The sequence below is a fragment of the Chlorocebus sabaeus genome, chromosome 7 (assembly GCF_047675955.1).
Source record: "Chlorocebus sabaeus isolate Y175 chromosome 7, mChlSab1.0.hap1, whole genome shotgun sequence".
Taxonomy (NCBI): Eukaryota; Metazoa; Chordata; class Mammalia; order Primates; family Cercopithecidae; genus Chlorocebus; species Chlorocebus sabaeus.
This window is the reverse complement of record NC_132910.1, coordinates 136,756,400-136,778,323: the sequence shown is the minus strand read 5'-3', so window position 1 is coordinate 136,778,323 and position 21,924 is coordinate 136,756,400. Positions and strand designations below refer to the sequence as shown.

The 21,924-nt window shown below is 44.4% G+C and overlaps 1 protein-coding gene across 9 annotated transcripts in view; it reads right to left on the bottom strand.

Moving 5' to 3' along the window:
* FAM149A (family with sequence similarity 149 member A) overlaps positions 1 to 21,924 on the bottom strand; it is a 68,632-nt gene that overhangs the window by 33,976 nt on the left and 12,732 nt on the right. The window contains exon 1 of one of the 9 annotated variants that reach the window (XM_073017789.1): positions 536 to 752. The exons of 6 other annotated variants lie outside the window; for them this stretch is intronic. The gene's annotated coding sequence lies outside the window, so the exon portion shown is untranslated. Of the gene's footprint in view, positions 1 to 164; positions 382 to 535; positions 753 to 21,924 lie in introns of those variants that run through there. 2 more of the 9 variants (XM_073017788.1, XM_073017787.1) reach the window with 2 other exon arrangements.

Below are 21,924 nucleotides of genomic sequence, written 5' to 3'. Positions count from 1 at the left end.
TGGCGGGGAACACTTCTCCACGTGAGCCATGCCCGGGGCAGGCCTGACGCTTCCCGAGCGCCGGCAGGGAAGCCCGGGCCAGACGCAGCCCGAGGGCAGAGAACACCGCGCACATCGCCCGCAGAGCGGCCAGAAGGCGAGCCCCGCTGCCGGATGAGACTCACCCGATCACGATCAGCCCCGGGCCTGTGCTCGCGGCCCCCGCGCCGGGCTCCGCGCTAGGCTCGGGCACGGTCAGGCAGAGGCACCGCGCGCGGGCCCCACGTGGACAGCCGGTCCCGCGACCCTGCCACCGCCGCAACCCCGGGGCCGGGGCTCCCCGCTCGCCCAAGCCCGCGCCCGCCGCGCCGCTGGCCCAGCTCAGGCGGCCCGGGCGCGCCCGGGGTCCGCGAGGCTCGCGCGCCCCTTCCCTCTCCAGATCCTCCGCCCAGCCCGCGCTGGCGCCGCCTCCCCTCCTCCTCCCTGCGCTGCGCCCTCGCCCCGCCCGCTAATCCCCGCCGCGCCTGCCCATCCCGGCTCTCGGCCCCGCGCCGACCTCCAGGAAAGCGCGCCTTCCCCGCTCCCTGCCGGGCCGGGTCACTCCTCCGCGCACCACACGGGGTCCCTACTCCTTCCCGGGTCTCCGGGGTCGGGGGCTGTGCAGACTGGTGCTGGCGGCCCTTCCCTCTTCCGAATCGGATTTTAATCCACCGGAAGAATGCAGAAAACCACTGGCCCATCTCGCCTATCCCCGCCCCTCAAAGGTGCGGACAGTGGGCGGGGGTGGGGAGTGGGCAAATGAGGTTTGAGAGCTGAAGCCCCGGATCTAGTCCATGCGAGAACCATTACACCATCAACGGGAACGCTAGATCTAAGCATGCATAATAAGGCGTGGGCCCTTCCACGTCTGTCCTGCCGGCTCACACAACCCGGTGCATTTCCTGCACACCCAGAGCATGCCTGCCGCTTGCGTTAACATGTGCTCCTTTCAGTGTTGGAGGCCCAGGATTATACCAGGAGTAGAGCAGCTGGATTCTCTCCTGTGAGCTGGTGAAACTGCTAAACCGTCATTTTCACATGCTAAGGGAAGTAGGGATGAGGACCGCGGAGGTGAACTACATTTTCCAACCTGAGTGTCAGAGGGTGGCCACTGCACGAGGCATGCCTTTCCCACGACAGGGATTTTAGTAATGACAGTTAGTGCACTGGGTGCCGCCTCCGGTACAACACTCATCCTCGTCCTGCCATAGCCAGTCTCTTTTGAGAGCTGAGGCCATCTAAATTTCAACAGGTACAAACGATTTCTCCTGCCCAGTATCCTGCATTTACAGAGGTAAACCACATCTTTCCGAGTTTTTAGTAAAAAGCCCAGTTTATTTCTGATGGACCACCCTAGCACGGTGACAAGAAATCACTACCAATAACAAAAACATTAGTCTGGCTAGGGTGGCTCACACCTGTAATCCCAGCACTTTGGAAGGCTGAGGTGGGAGGATCACTTGAGATCAGGAGTTCAAGAGCAGCCTGGCCAACATGGTGAAACTGTCTCTACCAAAAATACAAAAATTAGCTGGGTGTGGTGGTGCGTGCCTGCAGCCCCAGCTACTCAGGAGGCTGAGGCACGAGAATCACTTCAACCTGGGAGGCGGAGATCACCCCACTGCACTCCAGGCTGGGTGACAGAGGGAGCCTCTGTCTCAAAAAAACAAAAACAAAACAGTAATCCATTGTTGAACTAAGGACACTGGGATCCTCCCCACTTTTGTAAAAGTGGTAAGTGGTTATAAATTATAAAATTAATGACATTTTAAATCCTGATACATGTATATGTATATATATATGTGATATGTGCATATTTGTATCCATATCTATCAGGAAAACTGACGGTATCTTAAGTCCACACAGACCTGCTGGTATTATTTATATTGCCAGGGGCGGGAGGATGGACATGCCAGGGAAACAAAAGAAAGGAGCCTGGTGTGATGGCTCCCACCTGTAACCTCAGCGTTTTGAGAGGCCAAGATGGGAGGATCACTAGAGCCCAGGAGTTCAAGACCAGCCTGGGCAAGAGAGCAAGACTGTCTCAAAAAAAAAAGAATAAAAAAAAAAGAAAGAAAGTAAAAATCGAACACAAAGTCATTTAAGATCCAAACATATGCTAGCTGCTTTTACTTTTATGTATTTTACATGTATTCTTACACATATTATTTTACATGTATTATTTAATACCCATAGTAGGCAGGCACTATTACAATTTTGATAAAAATACTGACAGAGAGCTTAAGTAACATGTTCGAGGTCACACAGCTAGAATGTGCGTGAATGTGTCCCAGATATCTGTCACCCCATAACAAACTACCCCCAAACGCAGATTAAATCAACAGTCATGTTGTTATGCTCATAATCCACAGAATTCAGGAATTCCGGCAGGTTCAGTGTTTCTTCTGCTCCATGTGGGGTCGCTCAGTGGCATGCAGGTGGAGGGTGGTCTGGTCTGCAGGCTCTAAGAAGGCCTCACTCACGTGTCTACACCATGCAGTAGGTGGTGGCTGGAAGCCTGGGCTCGGTTGAACCCTCTCTCATGCAGCCTCAACACTTCTCCGAGTGGTCCCTCCAGTGAGGTCATCAGAATTTCTACATGGTGGCTTAGGGCTCAAGAAAGCAAGGTAGAAGCTGTCAGCTCTATTCAAGGCTGCAACTGGCAGTGTCACCTACACTGTACTCCACAGTCAAAGCAGTCCCAGAATGAAAGAGTTGGAAAATAGACCCCTGCTCTCAATGGGAAGAACCTACAGCCCTCTTTAATCTGCCATAACCCTCCTCTGGCCACAGGTCATTTACACACGCACGATACACTCAGCTCTTTCAAGATGTTCGGAAGTTTCATCATCTAAAGCGTGTCCGCGTGCAGATGAGGCTTCTTCTTGGGGTATTTCCCTTACATCTGAAGACCTGCGAACTAAAGAGACAAGGCAGCAGCCTTCTCCACACCCAACCCACAATGGTGAGACAGAGCCAGGACAGCCCCAATGGGCACCTGTCCAACAGGAGAGGCGGCGGAGTCAGGCAACAGCCACTGCGGGTTCCAGCAGGCTCCTGCTGCCTTGCCTTGAGAAGGACTCGCTTCTGCTCCCGACCTTCTCCCCAGCCCTTAGCTCTGTCCTGTGGGCTCTCACTTCTTCCCTCCAAGACTCCCTCAGGGGAAAGAAATGGCCTAGGTTTGTAGCCTCTCAGCCTGCTTTCTTCCAGGGAAGGCTGGGGAAGGGAGTCCAAAAGTCTGCGCCTCTTTTAGTTCAAGCCAGTGGCGCTTCCATCACTCTGCCAATGTAGTTATCTTATGAACCTTGTGGGTTTCTTTGAATTTTATCAGAGTTCACCCCATCCATTAGTCACAAATCACACTGACCTTCCCGAGATGGGCCCTTGATCCACCTCTGAGACTTCCGGGGGACAATTCTCTTATGATTTTTTAAAGCCCTATTGTTTATCTTGGGGATCTATGAGATACCCCTAAATCTGATGTCTTCATAAGCCAAACCTTTGATTTCACCTTTGCCCCTGCCTAGGATTTGATTTTTGCACAGAGGCCATTTTTCAGTTTTGCCCAGAGAGATTGTGATGGTCAAAGTTGCACAAACCCAGCAAGTCTTGACTTATATTTCCTACGACTTCTGTTCCAAACCTGAACAGTTCCTTAATTCATTTGTCTCTTCTCTCAAATTTCAAAACCTAAAGCTATGTTGCTTAAGATTAAAGTGATAAAATCTTCACTTTGGATTGGTTTAGACCACCACTGCCCAGTAGAAATAATAATGTGAATACATACAATTTTAAATTTTCTATCCACATTTATAAAGTGAAAGAAACAGGTACAATTTTAATGATATATTTTATTTACTCTAATATAAAATATTATCATTTCAACATGTAATCAGTATAAAAATTAGTAATTAGATATTTTTAAATTTTTTGTACTGAGTTTTGAAATCCTGTGTGTAGTTTACACTGATAACATATTTCATGCATCCAACAAGGTCTAATATCCAGTATCTATAAGGAACTTAAAAACATATTTGCAAGAAAAAAACAACCCCATAAACAAGTGGGCAAATGACATGAACAGACACTTTTCAAAAGAAGACATACATGTGGCCAACAATCATATAAAACAAAGTTCAACATCACTTATCATTAGAGAAACGCAAATCAAAGCCACAATGAGATATCATCTCACATTAGTTAGAATGGCTATTCTTAAAAAGTCAAAAATAACAGATGCTGGCAAGTTGGATCAGAACTACTTCACTGGTTCTCCTGGATCTCCAACTTGGCCATTCACCTTGAAGGCCTTGTGACTTGTCAGCCTCCATAATCAATGAGCTAAGTCCTTGTAATAAATCTCTTTATACAGATATATATAAATATAGATGTAGACATGTATCTCCTATTGCTTCTGTTTCTCTGGAGAACCTAATACAATGTTACCTATACTTAGTCCATATGATTTTCCATCTTTCATTGATTATTTGAACCCTAGTTGAGAATTGAAAAGTATATAACTATTTCTGTCTTACTGTTTAAGTGTTTTACATTTTAATGCCAGGGGCATCAGTAATTATAATCATTAAATGGGAAACCTCAATTCCTGAAATAATAGGATCTGCCTTAGCCTACTTTGGCAAATTCATTAGGATAAAATAAAATGGTATAGGCCGGGCACAGTGGCTCAGCACTTTGGGACACCAAAGTGGGAGGATCTCTTGAGCTCAGGAGTTCAAGACAAGCCTGGGCAACATAATGAGACTTTGTTTCTACAAAAAAAATAAAAATAAAAATAAGCTGGGTGTGTTCACATGGATCTGTAGTCCCAGCTACTTGGGAGGCTGAAGTGGGGGGATCACTTAGAGCCCAGGAGATGCAGGCTGCAGTAAGCTGTGATTAAACCACTGTAGTCCAGCCTGAGTGACAAAGCAAGACACTGTCTCAAAAAATAAAAATAAAAAGTGGTGTATGTGATTATGTGATCACCCTCTGAAAATATTTAATTAGTAATATAAGATATAAAATTATTCCAAAAATTATAAGTAACATTTAACTCCTCTGAAAATTGATCTGATTTCACATGCTAGCTCTGTCTTACCCTAGCCATGCAATGCTGAGCTGATAACTTAATGCTTTGAGCAGAAATTAGCTAAAACAAGGCTAATATTAGTCTTTCTTGTAGAGTTGTGTGAATTAGAGACAAATTTTGGAAAGTACATATAGATACATAATAAATTGTAAATTATTCCATTTTTCAGCATTTAAAGCATTGATTGGAAAGTGCATATAGATACATAACGAATTGTAAATAATTCCTTTTTTCAGCATTTAAAGCATTGAGTTACTTAATTTTAAGTTAGAGTATGAACCAGTTCATTTTAATATTATGCACTATGACATACAAAAGTTACATATAACCTTTGACATTTATCCAGTACGAGCAGTCCTGGCTTCACATGGGTATCATGTAAACGGAAACTTGTACATATCAGAACTGTGTCCTTGCTTTGCAAATACATACATGTACAGACAACTATGTCATCTCTCTATACCACAGAGCTGTCTCCAGTAGCAATGAGCATCTCCAGTGCCTAGATCTTAGTCCCTAACACTGTCCTAGTCCATTTGGGCTGCTATCACAAAATACCATAGACTGGGTGATTTATCAACAATAAAAATGTATTAGGTTGATGCAAAAGTAACTGTGGTTTTTGCCATGACCTGTTTCCCACAGGTCTGAAGGCTGGGAAGTCCCAGAACAAGGTGGCAGCAGAGTCAGTGTCTGGTGCTGGCTCCATGCTTCCTAGATGGTACCTTCCAGCTGTGTCTTCACATGACCGCAAGGGTGAAGAAGCCCCCAGGGCCTCTTTTATAAGAGCACAAATCCCGTTCATGAGGGCTTTGCAATCAGGAGGCCCTTGTAGAGGCCCCACCTTTAGTACCAGTTCATTGGAGATAGATTTCAACCTAGGAATTTTGGGGGTTACAAACATTCAGACCACAGCAAATACCGTTCCCCAACAGAGGGACCAGGGCTCCTTGGAGAAGTGGCCGATCTGGGGGCCGAGGCAGGGAAATATAAAATGGACCTGGAGCATCCTGTCCTGCCAGACGGTAGGAAAGTACTCAGAAAACAAAAACAAAAACAACGGAAGAATGAGAGCACGTCACAGGAGCCAACCTGAAAGAGCCCCAAGTGGCCAAAGCTGGAACAACCTGAGTACCAAATAAATCATGTGCTATCGGATTATAACTAAAGTACAAATACACTTCCATGAGCCTGTATTGATAGAAATAAACAAATAAATAAGTGGGGAGAAGAGGTGAATTTCCCGCAGAAGAACTCTCCCCAGTGGTGTGCGTCTCCCCTTCCAGGAGGCTGCTGTCATACCTTCTTCTCCCAGCTGGAGTGGGGCTTACTCCAAGAGTGCAGTGTGGAAGTGGGGGGGGGGGACTTCCCAGGGGAGCAACCTGACAAGCACTCCCGGAGTCAGGTGGTCAAGGCTGGCACCACCTGTGATGACACGCGCCCTTGCGATGAGGCGATGAGAACGGCACTTCCCTTATGTGGCCTTCCTCCCCAAACCCATACCCCCAGTCTCACCATGATAAAAACACAAGGTGAACCCCAGGGGAACGGCCTTCTACAAAACACACGACCAGTACTCCCCTAAACTGTCGTGGTCATCAAAACAAGAAAGTCTGAGAAACTGTCTCGGACCAGAGGACGCTGAGGAGACGTGACAACTCCGTGTAATGCCAAGTGGACCCTGGAGGAGAGGAACGGCACTGAGGAAAACTGGTGGTGACGGTTAATACTAGTTTAGTGGACTCTGCGTGAAGGAGATGACCCTCCATCATGTGGGTGGACCTCATCCAATCTCTGCAATCCTCTGCTTCATTATCTGCAAATTCACCTATTTGCTAAAATATAATTGTAACCCCCAAAATAATGTCACCTCTGCAGATTTTGGACTTACCAAGCCTCCACAATCACGTAAGCCAATTTGTAAAAAATCTCTCTCCCTCTTCACACACGCAAACACACACACACACACACTCTCACTCATCAACTCATCCTGTCTGATCTGCTTCTCTGAAAAACCCTGACAGTACTCTGGTGAAATGAGAATAAATGTGGAGTTTAGTTAACGGTCACAGATTGATACCGGTTCCTTAGTTCTGGCATGTGTACCAGAATAATAGGAGCTGATTTTCTGTAAATCTAACACGCTCTAAAATAAAAAGTCTGTTTTAAAAATGCGTGCATTAACCTCCTCTATACATTTAAACATATTTTACAAGTTAATAACTTGCTTCAGAGAAGACTAATAAAACAATAGCATGTTTTATTATTTTAATGGGAAGAGTATAAAAATCTTAGAAAGTGCTAAGTAAACTATGAAGTCCACAGCTTACATAAAATTATAGAAAAATATAGATGATTTAATGTTTAAAAATTACCTCAGTGGTGATATTTATAAGTACATTGTTTTAAATGAGTCCAGGAAATTGCAATAAATAAATATGATATTAAATGATAACAGAATTTTTCTTTTATGAGAATGTTCTAGGAACAGCCTATGTAAACCAAGATATAGCTCTAGATGGTGACTGAAAGGCTGCATGCAATATTGAAATGTTGGCATGCAATATTGCCAGACAGCCACCAGAGGTCAACATTTCCCCTCTTTCATCACTATTTAAAAAAAAAAAAAAAATCCTTGCCCAGATTTTAATACTTTATGGGTCTTCCCCCCCCCCCCCCAAGATTTAGGGTTTGCTGAATTTTCATTCCAGAATAAAGGAGGAATCCTGTTTAAATCAGAAGTTGCCATTTCAGCGAACAGGAGCTGGTGCGCGCAGCCAACAGAAAGTGCCATGATGTGAAGGAGCACGAGGCATAGGGGATGCTTTTGCTCTGACAAGCACTTAGGCCAGAGACCAATGCACCTCACTCGCAAACCTCACAACCACCACATGAACAAAACCTTCAGCCACCTGAAAGGTACTACCCTTTTATACAGAAAAAAAACCCCAAGAGGGTCAGCAACATACAGTAAACTCCCAAAGGTACACGGCTTTATCCAGATCAGTCCAGTCTGGCTTTAGAAGTTTAGCTTTCAAAGATTCATCTCAAATCCAATTTGCTGATTTCTGTTAAAGTTCCTTTCATTATTGGTCTATTTTAAACCAACAAATACGTTCTACCATAGTATCCACTAACATTTCTTGAATATGTACCACATGCCAGGCCCTGTTTTAAGCACTTGAGAGACAGACAGAGATCGATCGATCGATCAGTGTATTTGAGCTTCACAATCATTCTTTGAAGGGGGCACTACTGTTAGTGCCATTCTGCCAGTGAGAAAACTCGGGCACAGAGAAGCAGACGGAAAGGCAGAGCCACCTTCTTAGGCTGTGGGCGGCCTGGTTTGTTGAGCACCCCACCTCCAGCCCTGCAGGGCACACCCACAGCTCTCTACAAATCATACGCAGACGCTAAAGCTCCGATACATGGCAAAGACAATCAGGACTTTTTAAAATTGCTATGAAGTTGTATCTGAAAGAGAAGATGAAAAATACTTAGACTTTTAATATGAAGAGTGTAAAAAGCATAGAAAGTCCTACCTAATCAATGAGGTCCACAAGCTTAGAGAAAATTATAGAAGAATATAGAATTAGCACATTATTCAAAATGAAATACCTAAGTTCTGAAACCCAACTTTTTAAAATAAGTGCTACAAATTTATCACGGAGAGTAATTATTAGGCGGAATCATATGAAATTGTCCATATTGTACTATTTTGAACCAGAAAAACAGAAATTTCATTGTTTCAACCTAATATATTGAACAAATGGGTTCAATGACATTAATATCCAATTTTTTTCTTACTTTTACACATCTGTTTACTATAGTTAGTATAAAGTTTAAAAAGAATAATCTAAAAACTGTTTTACAAAAATTTTGATAATTAAACAGTCTTTCAAAATAAAAATAACTATCCAAATACATTCCATGAAGGGTTTGATTGGGCAAACTGCAACACCAATAAGGCCAAATTTTCCTAAAATGTGTTTTTTGATGTTTGATTTATTCTTTTAAATAGCACAGCAGAGGCCGGGCGCGGTGGCTCAAACCTGTAATCCCAGCACTTTGGGAGGCTGAGACGGGCGGATCACGAGGTCAGGAGATCAAGATCATCCTGGCTAAAACGGTGAAACCCTGTCTCTACTAAAAAAAATACAAAAAACTAGCCGGGCGAGGTGGCGGTCGCCTGTAGTCCCAGCTACTCAGGAGGCTGAGGCAGGAGAATGGCGTGAACCCGGGAGGCGGAGCTTGCAGTGAGCTGAGATCCGGCCACTGTACTCCAGCCTGGGTGATAGAGCGAGACTCCATCTCAAAAAAAAAAAAAAAAAAAAGCACAGCAGAAAACAAAGACTTCACACAGTAATTGCTAGACCACTATTGTACGTTATATTTTATGTAACTGAAATACTAAGATGCAATGGATCCTTCTTATTCTCTGGTTCACTCTCTGCAAATTCACCTACTTGCTAAAATAGATCTGTAAGCCCCAAATCCACACGCCTGGTGCCTCCGTGCCCCTCCGCACACGTGCAGAAGGAAGACACATCTGAGTGTCTTCAGCTGCGTGCTCCCCACTGCAGTCACACAAGGCGACCCTGCCTTGTTTCAGCTCTCACACTGTAAACAAGTGTGCGCTTTTGTGGGTCTACTCAGTGCTGTCACAGGTTTTCCAAACTGTCGTGCTTTTTGTTGGTGATCTGGCTGTGTCAAGTGGTCCTGTGGAGTGTTGTGCTAAAGCTATCGAGTGTTCCTAAGTGCCAAAGGCTGTGGTGTGCCTTGGGAAGGAAATATGTACGTTGATCAGCTTTCAGGCACGAGGTATAGACAGCACTGTCGGTGAGTTCAATGTTAGCAAGTCACCATTATATATTAAACCAGGTGTCTTTAAACAGGAACACACATTAGACAAGATCAGGTATTGATCAGCTGACAAAAACGTTGAGACTGGAGACTCACAGGAAGCTAACCGTGTATTTCGTCTACAGCTATGGTTCAGTATTCACTACCTCATGGTTTCTGGTGACTTCATAGACCATGACCACCAGGCATAATGAGAACTGATGACTACCTCTACCACCACTCATATTTACGTGACATTACGATACGACGTCTTCAGAAATCTATTACTAAATTTTAAGACATACAGACGGAATTTCAGAACATTAGAATTGGGAGATTGCATGGGTTTTATGTTTAATACACAATCTAAAGTAAAAAATGTGAGTGTAGAGGCAAAGGGGTGGTGCCCGCTGTCTTATGTTTGCACTGCAGTTTGCTTGCCAGATCAGAATCAAATCCAGTGGTTCTCAAATGGTAACATGCAGCAGAATCTCCAGTGCTCGTAAAAACCCAAGTTGCTGGGCCCCACTCCAGTCTCTGGTGCAGCAAGTCTGCAGTGAGAATGTGGATTTCTCAGGATCCCACGTGCTGCTGGTACTGCTGGCCCAGGATGGCACTCCGAGAGCCACCGCCCTGATTCTTCTGTTATACATTCAATCCTCCCAACCCATTCCCACCTAAAAAACTGCTTGAGCCCAGGAACTGTGTCATATTGAATTATGTCACCCCAGCCTCAGCACACCTTTAATCGATGTTTGAAGGGGTAGAGGAACTAATCAAAGCAGCCTTCATATTCCAGAGAAAATGTGAGGTCTCAGAAGGGCAGGCCCACTGCTGCTTGGTGAAGACCAGGGACCAGAACCCAGATTCCTGCAAACATGCAGCACACGAGGTGGCTAGGCTTTCCCTCGACAGCCTTAATTCTAAGTAAATCCTATTCCGTCTTTGGGTGGGAACACCGGCAGAACCCCCTTTCTAAATGTAAAACAACAAAACGGTCAGATTCTAGGGCAGTGCAGGACACCCAGGGAAAACTGAGGTCTGACTAAAGAAGACACTTGGGAGAGCACAGAGGTTCCTCTTTACTTGGTGCTCCAGGGCTCTCAGCTGACCAAAGCTGAAAGGAGAACTCAGGCTGCCAGACACTCTCAGGATGACTGTGTTCTCGCTGTCTTTTTTATGCACCTAAAAAAGCAAGAGCTCTTCCTCCTCTCCCTGCTGCAGTGCTTAGTACAGAGTCAGGCATGAACATGCTTCACATGTGGCTTTCTTCCTATTTGAGACCCAGGAAGCTACCAGCCTAAAATGTTGCAACAGAAGAAAATAAAGATCATAATTGCTCAGGTTTAATGTCTGAGGCTGGGATGCGTCTATCTTCAATAGCATCTCACAGTGCTATCTGGAAGCCCTTGCCAAAAAATGTAAAAACATCAGTCCTCCATTTCAAACTCATTAGAGTGGCTGTTTAAAAAGAAAGAAAAAAAAATAAGTTTTGGTGAAGACGTAGAGAAATGGGAATCCTCGTGAATCACCAGTGGAAACGTAAAACAGTGCAGCTACTAGGAAAAAATCATTTGGTGATTCCTCAGAAAGTGAAATGTAAAATTACCCTACAATCCAGCAGTCCCACTTCTTGGTATATACTGAAAGAATTAAAAGCAGGGGCACAGGCCAGGTGCAGTGGCTCATGCCTGTAATCCCAACACTTTGGGAGGCTGAGGTGGGCGGATCACTTGAGCCAGGAGTTCGAGACCACCTTGGGCAATACAGGGAGATCCTGTCTCTACAAAACATGTGAAAAGTAGCTAGATGTGGTGGCACATGCCTGTCCTCCCTGGCACTCTGGGAGGCTGAGGCAGGAGGATCACCTGAGCCCAGGAGGTCAGGGTTGTGGTGAGCTATGATCACGCCACCATACTCCAGCCTGAGTGACAGAGCAGGAACCCATCTCTTAAAAAATCGCTCAGAGCAGCAGCATTGTTCACACAGCTGAAGAGGGAAACCACCCAAATGTCCATCAACAGAAGAATGGATAAACAAAAGGTAGTACAGACCAATACATGCAATTAAATACTGTCTTAAAAAGGAGTGAAAATCTGATTCATGCTGTAACATGGATGAACCCTAAAATCCTTATGCTAAGTGAAATAAGCCAGACGCAAAAGCCCAAATATTGTATGATTCCTGTTATACAAGGTCCCTAAAGTAGTCAAATTCATACAGACAGAAAGCAGAACGGTGGTTGCCAGGTGCTGAGGAGAGGAAGGAACAGGGAGTTACTGGTAATGGGTAGTGAGTTTGTTTGAGATGATGAAAAACGTCTGGAGATGGATGCTGGTGATGATCGCACAACACTGTGAAGGTGGTACTTAATGCCACTAAATGGTACACTTAAAATTGTTAAAATGATGAATTCTATATCATGCATATTTATCACAATTTAAAAAAAATCACCTCCCAGCTTGCAGAACGTAGTGTGTAGCCTGGAAAGAAGTCGAGACAATACGTGACTCCTGTGTAACCTTTACCCACTGGTGAATGCCTAGGAAGGAGGAGGCAATGTTGAGTCAGAAGCCTTTATTCACGCTCCCGAAACAGTGCTGAGTGCAGGCCAGCTCTGTAAGCAGAGCTAGTCTAAGAGCCCAGCATCAATGTCTCTTTAAAAAATCCATCTCCAAACACCATCACACTGGGGGTTCAGGGCTTAACGTATGAATTTAGGGAAAGACTGTGAAAGGAAAACAGAAACTTGGGACCCCAGTTCATGATGCCCAAAGGAAAAACTTAAGCCAAAAGTTGAGTCCAATGCAAGAAACTATCTTTCCTTTTGTTGACAGGCAGAGAGCTACAGATAAAAGGTTAAATATCTTTGCACTCCATGTTCACCTTATCTTGCGTAAAGAGCCTCGACGAGTACCTAACTGTCCATTCCCCTCCCTGCTCCTTTTGTCTTGGAACCAGTGGATTCAGTAGTGAGACCATACCCTCCCTCTATCCCCTCCAGCCTGCTTTTCCCCTTTCCATACCGAAGCCCTCAAAATCATCTCTGGAAAAAGGCACAGACCTGTCTCCCTGGCATGTTCTTAACCTTGGCAAAATTTCTAAATTGATTGAGACCTGTCTTAGGTACTTTTTGGCTTAGAAGACACAGACATTCAGCCCGTAACAATCATCTTCTCACCAATGCCTGCAACACCAGCTTTGCAACAATCCCATCGACAAATAGGTCTGTTTCTGGCTTTTCTACTGCGCTCCCAGGGCCCATCTGTTTATCTTTGCATCAATAACACGCTGTCTTACTTACTGTGGCTGTTAAATCAATTTCATATCTAGGAGAGTGATTACTGCGTTCTGTGCCTCACCAGTGCTTTAAGGGCACAAAAAATACCAGTGGAAAAGCAAAGACCTGAAAAAATTCTCAATAGTTGGTCTCTGTTAACAACTTTTAGGAATTTTTTGAGCCTATATTTTCCTTTTTATATCAGCACAAGAGTGACTTATGATTTTTAAAACTCCAGTTAAATGTAAACAACCTATTACAATAAGAATTAAAATTCTCAGTGAGAAAGTATTGTAACATTTTTCTTTGTAGTAGAATGTAAAATGACAGTGTGCCTTATAATCTATCTTATTTCAAATTCAGTAAAATTCAGTAATTCCCGACTTGGAAAAAGGTTTTTTCAATACTGTTAAACATTCTAGGAGGCCACTGTTTTGGTTTAAGCTCCTGCACTAGGTCCCAAAAGACAAGACTAAAAATCAAAATGTAGTTACGTGCTCAAGTTCCACTTCACCAAACCCAAACTGAGTTAGTTGGGTTTTTTTTTGTTTTTTTGTTTTTTTTTTTTTTGAGACAGAGTCTTGCTCTGTCACCCAGGCTGGAGTGCAGTGGCAGATCTCTGCTCACTGCAACCTCCACCTCCCAGGTTCAAGCGATTCTCCTGCCTCAGTCTCCTGAGTAGCTGGGACTAAAGGCATGTACCACCATGCCTGGCTAATTTTTGTAATTTTAGTAGAGATGGGGTTTCACCATGTTGGTCAGGCTGGTTTTGAACTCCTGACGTCAGGTGACCTGCCCACCTCAGCCTCCCAAAGTGCTGGGATTACAGGCGTGAGCCACCAAGTCGGTCCCCAAACTGAGCGATTATCCAGCCTTTCTAGAAATCAGGAGAGAAAGACATCCTGGTTCCCAAACAGACCAGTTTCAATCAGCATCAAAACACTGAAGTCCTGTTTTCATCTCTAACCTGGAGTAACCCAATGTTAGCCCATCAGTTCGTTTTCTTTCTTTCTTCCTATTATTGTTATTATTATTATTATTACACTTTAAGTTCTAGGGTACATGTTTTGTCTCCCTATCCCTGCCTTACAAGGAAGAAAAAAAAAAACATTGAAATGACCAACTCACTCCTTGTTCTTTGTTTCTGCTTTCTTCACCGTTTCCTGTCTATAACGCTCACCTCCTCTGCTTTGCCCCTTGGCATATTTATTCTATTTTCCGGAAGCGTTGCCCAATTCCAGAATCACAAATAAAACCAACTGAGATTTCTGAACTAAATTTGTTGTAATTTTGTCTCCTGATAATACTGATGGCTTCATTTTCAGAAATAGATAACAGGTCTTTAAAAATTTGCCCTTCTTTAAAAGTGACATAAACTGGAAAATATTGTACCAAGGTAATGTGTCAAATGATTAATATCACCAAGTCTCTGTTGTGGAAATGATGTGTTATCCGTGTTGCTTTTATGGAGATAATAAAGAAAGCTACAATAGAAGCTAAACCCATTCAAAAGCAATTCAAAATAACTTTTTTCCCAACAATCGATTACAGTTAAAGGGCGAGCTGGCCCTCCAAAGCTTGTCTGGGGTCATTTAAAACCATCCAGTAAACGGTCTGTTTTGATTAACAGAAGGTCTTAATTTTAATATAGTGTAACTTTTACTTTTTGGTTAGCAATTATTTTGTCTGTTAGCAAAGAGATCCTTGCCTATCCTCAAGGATAAGATGCATGAAAATCGGCATCTACGTCCTCTCCTAGAAGTCTCATTGTTTTACCTTCATATCCAGATCTACGGTCTGCATGAAATTGTTTTGTATGTGTAGTGTGACTTGAGGTATCAGGTGTCTTTCACTTCTGTAAGGATATACAATTGGTTCTGCACTATTTATTGAAAAGACCATTGCCTCAGTCAGCTCAGGCAACTGTGGCAAGACACCACAGCCTGGGCAGCTTAATCCACAGACACTGACTTCTCACAGTTATGGAGCCTGGAAGTCCAAGATCAAGGTGCCGGCTGGTTTGGTTCTTGTGAGGGCATCATCCTGGCTTGCCAAAGGCTGCCAACTCCCTGTGTGCTCAAATGCCCTCTTCTTTGTGTGCACATGGAGAGTGGGAGAGTAGGAGGTTCTCTTTTTTTTTTGATTTGGAGTCTTGCTGTCACCCAGGCTGGAGTGCAATGGCATGATCTCAGTGCACTGCAACCTCCGCCTCATGAGTTCAAGCGATTCACCTGCCTCAGCCTCCCGAGTAGATGGGATTACAGGCATTTGCCACCACATCTGGCTAATTTTTGTATTTTTAGTAGAGATGGGGTTTTACTATGTCAGTCAGTCTGGTCTCGAACTCTTGACCTCAAGTGATCCACCCACCTCAGCCTCCCAAAGTGCTGGGATTACAGGCGTGAGTCACAGCGCCAGCCCTTCCTCTTCTTATAAGGGCACTAACCCTGTCAGAAGGGGCCTTTCCTCAAGACCTAATCTAAACCTAGTTACTCCCCAAATACCAACACACTAGGAGTTAGGGGCTTAATATACGAATTTGGGGAAAGACACAGACATTCACTTCATAGCGACCATCTTTTCACCAGTATCTGCAGCACCGACTTTGCAGCACCCAAACATCCATGTACAAATAGGTGCTTCTGGCTTGTCTGCTGTACTCTCCCAGCCTATTTGTCTACCTTTGTATCAGTAACATACTGTCTTATTTACTGTAGTATGTATCAGTAACATACTGTGTTATTTATGTATTCCTCTCATATATATGAGGGGAATTACTGTGTTAGAATCTAAGGTAAATTGGTGGTATTTTTTATGAAACAAATTGACTCTAAAAAATTATACATAATTGGCCAGGCACGGTGGCTCATGCCTGTAGTCCCAGCACTTTGGGAACTCGAGGTGGGTGAATCGCTTGAGTCCAGGAGTTTGAGACCAGCCTGGGCAGCATGGCAAAACCCCGTATCTACAGAAATACAAAAAAATTGCCAGGCATGGTGGCTACTGGGGAGGCTGAGGTGGGAGGATCACCTGACTCCGAGCAGGTAGAGGCTGCAGTGAGCTGAGATCACGCCCCTGCACTCCAGTCTGGATGACGGAGTGAGAGTGAGACCCTGTCTCAAACAAACAAACAATTATACACAATTACGGTTAAAATCTTCCACTATAATTTTGGATTTATTTCTCCTTTTAGTTCTGTCAAGATATATAGAGATATAGATATATAGATACGATAGATAGAGAGAGACAGAGAGAGAGAGAGAGAGAGAGAGAGAGAGAGAGAGAGAGAGATTTCATAAAGTCAAATTTTAGATTCCTAGATTCCTTTTTTGGAGTAAAACAGGTTTTGCACTGTTTACAAGTTTATGTCTGGGTTGTAGCAGTTACCTGTATTTCCTATACTCTTCCATTCAATCTTGGCTGCCACAGGCTGATGGATAGGAATGGCAAAAAACACTTTTTCTTGCATCTGGAGCGGAAGCCTTGGCAGCAGACATCAGCTGCTGCAAGTCAGTCAAATGGATGCATCTTTATGTACTTTTTGAAACGATGTTATTGGTGCCTATAAATTAAGAATTCTTATATCTTCTCATAGAGTGGCCCTTTAAACTTTATGAAATGGCCCTTGTTACTTCCACCAATGCTTCCTATTTACTTGGAAGTCTACTTGGTCTGATATAATACAAGATACACCAGCTTCCTTTTATTGGGATTATCTGCAAATTCAAACACTTGATGTGTACATTTATTTTTAACATTTCTTTCTTCTTCTATTTAACTGGTATCTGGTAAACACTATAGAGTTGCTGCTTGCAGCTTAAGTTCAAAGAGGATTGTATTTGCTTCTTACAGCAGACTGTGCTGGGGGCTCTCACAGTCCCAGGTCACCTTAATCCAATCCGGAATTGAGAAGATCTAAAACTGGGTTTCAGTCCCCGGCGCTGCTCTATTTGTAGGTCACCCTAACTCCTTTGAGGTCTTTAACTCGGTGTTCAGCTTCTCTAGTTGCTTTCAGCTGGTAGCTGGTCTGAAACAATCCAGTCCACCCTTGCTGGAAGTGGAATTAAGAGCACTTTTGAAGTGAGATATTGTATGGTGTGTGATATGAATCACATTCATCTTTCAAGTGGATCTTTAGTGAAATACACAGTCTTTCCTCATGATTTAACACAATTACAGTTCATGAATTCCCTATGGGGAAAGGGGAGTAGCATCCTTGCTTCAGGGTCAGTGTGGGGCAAAAACAGAGGCTTCCTAACAGGGACAGGAAGGTACACATTAGAAGTGTATTCGGAGCACACATACATAGACACACACACACACACTCATACACACAGAGACACATACACACATGCACACAAACACACTGATAGATACACAGAGGCACATACACACACATACACACAGAGACACACACACATACAGAGATGCACACACACACACTCCTACACAGACACACACACCCATACAGACACATACATGGACACAAAGTGACAGATACACACACAGACACACATTCATACACACACTGAGATGCAGGCACACACACAGATACAGGCTCATACATGGACACACACCAATAGACACAGATACACAGACACTCATACAGACACAGAGATGCACACACACACTCACACGCAGAAACACACACACCCCTATACAGACACATACACCATACACACATGCACATATGCAGACACAGAGACATCCATCCATCCACACATACATATATGTACACAGACACACAATGCTAAGCTCAAAGTGTGAATATTAAAAAGTGTGAATATTAACCAAACCAACAACTGAAGTACATTAAATAATAAAGGTGAACATTCTAATTCTAAATAAACGGAATTTCATATGGACCTTGAATTTCAAAAAACCATGAGCTCTGGAATATACCAGATATATTTCCATTAAGCAGAGCTCAGCCCTTCCCCATAATAAACAAAAATACATACAATACATGTCCTTATAAGGGGGAAAGAAAGCATCGTGAGCTACAGTGTTCCAGGGACGGTTCCGTTGTTCTTTTTGTTTGGTTTTTGTAATATTTAGCTGCGTGGCTCCCGAAGACAGACAATTGCCACACGAGGCCCCTGCAGAGCACAATTTCCTTTCACCCTTGTATCATCTAAACTCATGGTCCTTACCCTCAGTGTCAGTCGTAAGCTGTGACCACAAAAATGTAGGACTAATTTTATCAATAATTTGCATTAAAAAACAGAATATTGGCCAGACACAGTGACTCACGCCTGTAATCTCAGAATTTTGGGAGGCAGAGGTGGCTGGATCACCTGAGGCAGGGATTTCAAGACTAGCCTGGTCAACATGGTGAAGCCCTCTCTCTACTAAAATACAAAAATTAGTGGGGCATGGTGGCGTGTGCCTGTTGTCACAACTACTCGGGAGGCTGAGGCAGGAGAATCACTTGAACCTGGAGGTGGAGGTTGCAGTGAGCCGAGACTGCACCATTGCACTCCAGCCTGGGCAACAAAAGAGAAACTCCATCTCAAAAAAAAAAAAAATGAAAGAAAGAAAAGAAAGAAAAGAAACAGAAAAGAAAGAAAAGAAAGAAAAGAAAGAAAAGAAAGAAAGAAAGAAAGAGGCTGGGCATGGTGGCTCACGCCTGTAATTCCAGCACTTTGGGAAGCCGAGGTGGGAGGATCAACTGAAGTCAGGAGTTTGAGACCAGCCTGGCCAACATGGTGAAACCCTGTCTCTACTACTGGGCATGGTGTCTCATGCCTGTAATTCCAGCTACTTGAGAGGCTGAGGCAGGAGAATTGCTTGAACTTGGGAGGCAGAGATTGCAGGGAGCAGAGATCGTGCCATTGCACTCCAACCTGGGCGACAAGAGCGTAATTCCATCTCAAAAAAAAAACAAAAAAACAATATTTCAGACTACCCCTTTCACGTACATTCCCTTATTCTTGCTTGTCTGAAGAGTAAGGGATATAATTGCAGTGATTATGTTAACAAATGCTCATGAAACTGTTTCTTGCAGGTACATGTCATCCTCTGATGGATGCTGTAAGACAGAAAACAAATGTTGAAAGCCACTAGACAGAACCTGGTACCCACACTTCCACTGTGTGACTTTGGAGAGGCCAGCCTCTTGACATCTCTTCTGAGTGTTCTTATGACAGAAGCAGTAATCTCAAAGCCTTTTGTCAAAAGCATCCCCTTGTTTCAATCTACCTGTGGAATCGGGTAGATTGAAAGGTGTTTACTGTGAAGTAAACATACATCTTATACTTCTTAGCAGCAGTGTGCTGGTAGACTAACTCTCTGGAAGAAACCGAAGCTCTGAGTTGAGGTTCTGTGGGCATGCGGGGTGAAAAGAGTTCCTCCTTGGCTGATTTCAAACACCCAACGTGAGGCCTCTCAGGGTGGAGTTGGCGAGAGGTGTACGGTTGCTCCTGTCGGCCCGTGCCGTCAGCTCCAGCACCTTCCGCCTGGCGGGAAGGCACGGCTTCTCGGAGAATCACACAGACACTTCTTCTGCCTGTGAAATAACTGTCCTGCCCACAACATTTGTAATTGGCACGCGCGACAGCTCTACCATTACAAAATGCCATTCCATTCTTCAAGAAGCCTCTTCAGTGGTTCCAAAGCAGAAAATTAGCTCAAAATCCCCACAGAACTGTGACATACTGCCCATTTATAAAGAGCAAGCGTCTCTTCCTCCCCCTGTATTGGGGTTCTCCAGAGAAAGAGAACCAATAAGATGCAGAGATATATACCAGGAGATATATTAGGGAAACAGGCTCATGCAATCACGGAGGCTGAGAAGTCGCATCATCTGCCATCTGCGAGCTGAAGAACCAGGAAAGCCGGTGGTGTGATCCAGCCCGAGTGTGAAGACCTGAGAACCAGGGGGGTCGATGGGGTGACGATGGTGTGACTCCCCCCAGTCCAAAGTCAAAGACCTGAGAATTTGAGGGTGGAGTCCTGGAGTCTAAAGACCCAAGCACCAGGCCCTTCGATATTGGTCTGAAGGCAGGAGAGTTGGATGTCCGAGATCAAGAAGAGAATTCGCCCTTCCTCTGCCTTTTTGTTCTATTTGGACCCTTAAGGGATTAGATGAGGGTAGATCTACTCTCGTTGGTGAGGGTAGATTCCAATGCGTCTACTGATGAAAATGCTAATCTCTTCCGGAAATACCCTCACAGACACATCCAAAAATAACGTTTTATCAGCTATCCGGATGTCTCTTAGCTCAGTCAAGTTGACACATAAAATTGACCATCACACCATCCTACGGTAGAAAAGCTGAGTGAATAAATTCTATCCAGCCAGCAAGAAAGGGGAACCTCAGGAAGAGGTGAGTTGGGAAGGGCCAAGTCCATCAATGTATCCTTTTTGGTAACAAGGTGCGAGGCTTACTCGAGGTACTCCTAGTAATGAGTAGTATGGACTGGGCAAGTGATATGATACCAATGAAAGGAATTCATTTTGTGGAAATTATTTACAAATATTGGAAACAAGTGTCCAGATCCCACAGGAGTCTGGGAAACGCCACCCAAACAGGAATATAAGGGAGGAAGGAGATGGCAGGCTTTAGGGGTTACCTCCGGGCAGCTGGAGAACAGGCTGTTACCTCACGCTCTTGGCAGTGCAAGTCTGCAGGACACAGAGAGCGTGCCATGCTCGTTCATGTGATTCCACTCCCTACGTTGCTTCTTCAACATCTCACCTCTACCTCATATTTCTTTCTGGCCTCCCTTTCGAACTGTTGGGTATTCATGTCCCCAGCTTGCCTATGGCCTCTCTGTTCTTTGCCTTCTCTCAGAGTACCCTTCAGCTTCAACTGTTCACAATAGTAGTGTTAATTATCCAACAGTTATTAAGCCCCATATTTCAGCCAAGTGCTCTCCTAAGAGCCTTATGGGAAAGATCTCACTTAAACCTGGCAACAAGGCTGTGTTGCTGACTCTCCCTCTACCTCGTGTGCAAATTCTCGTGAGAAACCCATTTCACCACACTGACATCCCTGCTTGGATAGTCACCCCTGGGAGCATGTCACTGATTGCTGGCTGGCTGATGAACGGACTGTCTTCCTCAGGCTTCCCAGCGTGCTCTGATCAGCTCGGGAGGGGCAGCGTCATTACTGTGTTTGTGGAGTTTCCTAGGGCTGCTTCCCTCGGCAGTGACTATGGTCAAGAGACCTCCGCAGGGGATGTGGGTGTAGCAGGCATCCTAGCTCTGTGCTCATCCAGTGAGAGAGATACGGTTCGAGAAGCAGGTGGCTGGCACATATTACAAAACAACAAGCTGAGGGCCTGAACTGCATCATTACTTAGAGAAAAAGTACTGAGAGAAAGGAAAAGGTTTGTGAGACGCCACCAGCAAGGATTTCCAACAGTCCAGTCATTGGCCTGTATGGCTGTGGACACATCACCATGCTGTGTTCTATAAAAATGGCAAGAAACTGAAAGTCAACCCACCCTCTGCCTCCACCCTGGAGGAAAATAGTGCCTTTGAATTTCCTCCTCACAGAATTATTCTGTAGATGTATCTTGGGATCTTATCCTAAGTCCATCCTTTTCTGACCAAGGATACACCTCCCTGGGGAGTGGATGACCTGGAAACGAAGTGGTCACCCAGTACCAAGTTGCTCATTGTCTGTGTGAGTGTGTAGCTCCTTCTCTTACATGTTAGAAAATTTTAGCTATCTAGTTAAGATGGC